This window comes from Cebus imitator, unplaced genomic scaffold (assembly GCF_001604975.1).
Source record: "Cebus imitator isolate Cc_AM_T3 unplaced genomic scaffold, Cebus_imitator-1.0 Scaffold758, whole genome shotgun sequence".
NCBI lineage: Eukaryota > Metazoa > Chordata > Mammalia > Primates > Cebidae > Cebus > Cebus imitator.
In genome coordinates this window covers 399,767-404,285 of record NW_016108073.1, presented here as the reverse complement: position 1 = coordinate 404,285, position 4,519 = coordinate 399,767, and positions in this window count along the sequence as shown.

Sequence of the window (4,519 nt, the reverse complement as noted above, 5' to 3'; positions counted from 1 at the left end):
GTAATCCAGCAAAAATGTCCTGAAAGTATGAAAAAGAAAGACAAAAAAAAAAAAATGCTGAAGGATTTCATCAGCACCAGACCTGTCCTACAAGAAATGCTAAAGGGAGTTCTTCAATTGGAAAGAAACAGATGTTAACAAATGATAAGAAATTATCTGAAGTCTCCAAACATTGTTAATAGTACACAGTTGTATGTAAATGACTGGTACCGAAGAGAAAGACTGAAAGAGGAGACTATAAAAATTGTAACTACAAAAACTTTTCTAGACATATATAGTATAATATAATAAGGTAGAAATAGAAACAAAAATGAAATATGTAGGAGGTAAAACTAAAATGTAGAGTCTGTATTAGTTTTCTCTCTGCTTGTTAATTTGTTTCTTCTTGGAATATTGTTAAATTGTCATCAGTTTAATTGGTTCCAAGGTCTTATTTGGAATATGCATGGTAATCTCAAATCAAAAACCTACAACAGATTAAAAAAAAAAGGGGGGGGAATTTAAAAACACATCACAATAGAAAATTAGCTTTGAAAAAGAAAAAAAGAAAGAAAGTAGGGAGAAAAAGACCAGAAAACCAATGACAACAGTAAGTTATTATTTATCAATAAAAATATTGAAAGTAAATGAACTGAAGTCTCAAATCAGGAGACACATGGTAGCTAATTTTTGCATCTTTTAATCTGTCAAATTTTGCAATGATTTCTTCTCTTGTATCAAATTCTACATTTCACAGACTATGATAAGACAAGCCTACTTTACTCTCTGGCTTCAGGATCTTTGAACATACTCCTCCCTTGTCCTAGAATGTTTTACCCTTCTCTTCTCATCCCCCTATTCCTTGGTCAATCTGACTTCTGCTCATCCTTTAGGGTGCAGTTTAGATATAACCAAGTCTTAGATGATTTCTGGAGCACACAGATGTGCATAAGAAAATCCTCTTCTGTGTTTGTGTTAGATATTCTGCTAGGTCCTTTATATGCATGCTCTAGATGGACCCACTCAGCAAGTGTGGGAGCAGCATTTATTACCTTTGTTTGCCACTCATGCAAGCTTTCATTCTTTATAAATAATGTGCCTATGCACTGTACTATATGGTTTGCCATTTTTGATTTACTTACTGGAAGGACACCTTATACAAGGACAACAAATCTATAGTTGGCAAGGAAGCTTCATGATGGCTTGGTGGGAAACTATTTTCCAACAGCATGTAGATGAGTAAAATCAAGTTGATTATGATATTGAAAGAGAGTTTATTGGTTGGTGCCAAGTGCCAAATCACAATAACCTCAAAATGAAGGTACTGTTCAAATAATATGAAGTGTCAGAAGCTGGGAGTGAAAAAAGGATTGAGGACTGGGCAATAACAAGATTTACAGGATAACAGTAGAAGTGGTAGAAATGGGGATGATAAGAGGAGAGTGAAGCAACTCTATTTTTTTTTTTTTTTTTGAGATGGAATCTCACTGGTTTTGCCCAGGCTAATCTTGAACTCCTGGGTTAAAGTAGCCTTCCTGCCTCCAGCTGAGATAACATGTCCTGTGCCTGAGGTTTCAGGCATACCCCACCATGCCCAGCTAAGAGCTAACAACATTGAAGAAAGAAAATTAATTTAATCTTGCTTAGAAGGTAATAACTAAATCATTAGAGTTGCATTGGAGTCTTCTAATTGTTCAGCTCTGTTCTAGATCCAATGGCATTTAACTGTATGAGTAGTCCTGTGAGACCTGATCATTTGCCTAAGATCCCTACACAATTATACGATTACTAGTTGTAAAAAAACTGAGTGAGATTTTATTTCTTTTCCTCAAGGGTCTAATTTACAACAACTTCACAAGACAGGAATTATTATCACTAAAACATAACTGAGGAAATGGTAAAATAGTTAATTGGCTATTTAAGTACATAACAGAGGATTTGACCCTAGCTCTGACTACAAAACATAGCCTATATTCACATAGTCTTGTTTCCTTTTACTTGTTACTATAATTATTCTATTTTATGATGAAATAGTTAAAAATAGAAGAGGAAATTATAACCATGTACTTACCATGATTTTTACAAATATTAAAATAGTGCTATATTTATTTTATAACCTTTCTTTTAAAATTATAAATACAGCTGAAGCCCAACCCCCCACAATTACACTTCCCTTTCTTTACCTTAATATTGCTTCATGTTGAGGCTAGTGTGTTTTATTTTCTTGCATTTATCTATACTTAGTTCATTTTTGGCTGCTAAAACAGAATATCACAGACTGAGTAACTTATAAAGAAATGAGATTTATTTGGCTTAAAGTTCTGGACAATGGGAAGTTCAAGAACATGGCATTGACATCTGGTGTGGTGCATACAATGTTGAAAGGGTAGTAGGTAGAAATGAATGCATGAAACCAAGAGAAGAAATTGGGTGAAACTCATCTTTTATATTAGGTAGCCACTGCTGTGATAACTAATTCACTCCTATTACAATGGCATTAATCACTACATAAGGACAGAGCCCTCATGGCCAAATCATCTCTTAAAGACCACATTCTTAGTACTGTTACATGGTAATTAAGTCTCCAACACATGAAATTCTGGAGACTTATTCAAACCATAGCAATACTCTTGTAATTGTGCATATAGAAACAAATAAGGCCCAGAATGCTGAAGTGATCTATTAAGTATTAATGGTTCTCATGATTTTTGACTTCATGAAGAATAAAAATGGAAAAACTATGGATAAATAAGTAGATGATAAATAGATGCTGCCAACTGGTATGTGTTGCATGTGTCAAGTAAAGCCTCTTAAAATAATACTTGCCATCACACACACTATACCTGTTGTCATCTACTTTCACCCATTTTAATTTCACAATTAGCAAGTACTCTCAGTCAGAAGTATAGCAATTAAAAGGAAATATTTTTAGCTATCTGAAAAACCCTCTACTTTTTCTTTACCTGTAATCTGTGAAAATATTTAACATAGGCTGGTAGTCAAGACAAAACAGCTTCCGGGAGCCACAGAGACAACTGATGAATAATAGAGCTGGAACTTGAACTCAGGGTTCCTGATTTCCCAGTGCAGTGCTCTTTTCATTATATCATACTATTAATATATATCACCTTTATGTTGTTGACCAAGGGCACAAAGTGATCTTCATTGGAAACCTACAATATTCTTCTATAACCAAGTCCTTGAAATAGGCCATTTGAGGTTCCCATTTAAAAGGTCACTGTGCTATCTGGATATGATAACAAATACATCATTCTCATCTACTTAACACCAGTCTTTCCAATTTTCAGATTAGTCACTGGTCATTTTAGGGCCTCAAAGTATGTGATCAAGGACAGGAGAAATTTGAAATCCACAGGGATTGACAATGGCTGACTAGGCACAGCTAGGTAGAACAGCTGCCACTGAGGTGCTGAGATAACTGACACCCTCCTAATAAATCTTTAGAGGGAAGGCACTGAGAGTGAACAGAGGAAAGACATAGAAGCTTGGCTGAAGGGGGAAGAAACTTGGAACACTAAATGGGGCTACCATGTATTTCTGGCCCTAAATGACTCCAGGGAAATGGATAAGTTGAACTTGCAAGGAGTAATCTGCTCTTGCCATGGGCCTCTGGAATCCTAGCAGGATGTGACCCCTCAATCACCAAAGACATTTGAATTGGTAGGGAGAGCTGCCTAGGAAGTTATAGGGGCAGCACACCAACTGAAGGGGATCCCAGAGGGTTTGGTGCAATAGCATTTGTAGTGGAGCATTGCCAGAGAATCCCATCTCCCTAGGCTCAACTTGCTCCCATAGGAGACTTTAGCCCAGGGAAACTGTTGCACCTAAATATGCAGGTTTGTCTTCCCTATCAGACAGGGCTGGTCTGACCTGAGAATCCCTTTATTTACTGCCCTCTCCTGGGGCCCTAGCCTGGCAGCCCTTGCTTGCAGAGTAGCCTCGGGTACCCCTGGGGGCCCACATTATAGCTTTTAAACTGACTGACCATGCCTGGCCAGCAGAGAACTCTAGAAGAGCAGCTTCTGTGGCCACCCACCATCCCACCCACTCCCTCCCAACACTGCAGCTTCTCTCAGGCACATATCAACACCCTTAATTGCTTTGCCAGCATGTATTTGTATAGGCTGGTTTTGCCTTCTTTGCCCTGCCAGCAGGCCTGTGTGTATGCACCTTGCTTTGCCTTTGCTGTATCAGGAGTGCATCTCACTGCCCACCCCCACCCCGAACACCCCAGTCAGCACAGTGCATTCCCAAACTGAGGAGTTAGAACATAGATTATAGGAGTTGAGAGCTGAGTGCTGGTCCCCTAAAATCTTTCTGATATGATGCCAGTCTTCTGAATCTACCTTATTCTACAATCAAACCCTCAACATCATAAAATAGGAGAAAAAAAATCTATGCAAAGGTCACAACTTCATAGACTAAAGGAACATCAGGCCACTAAGATGGGAAAGAGCTAACACAGTAACTCTGACAACTGAAAAAGCCAAAGTGCCTTTTTTCCTCCAAGCAACCACAC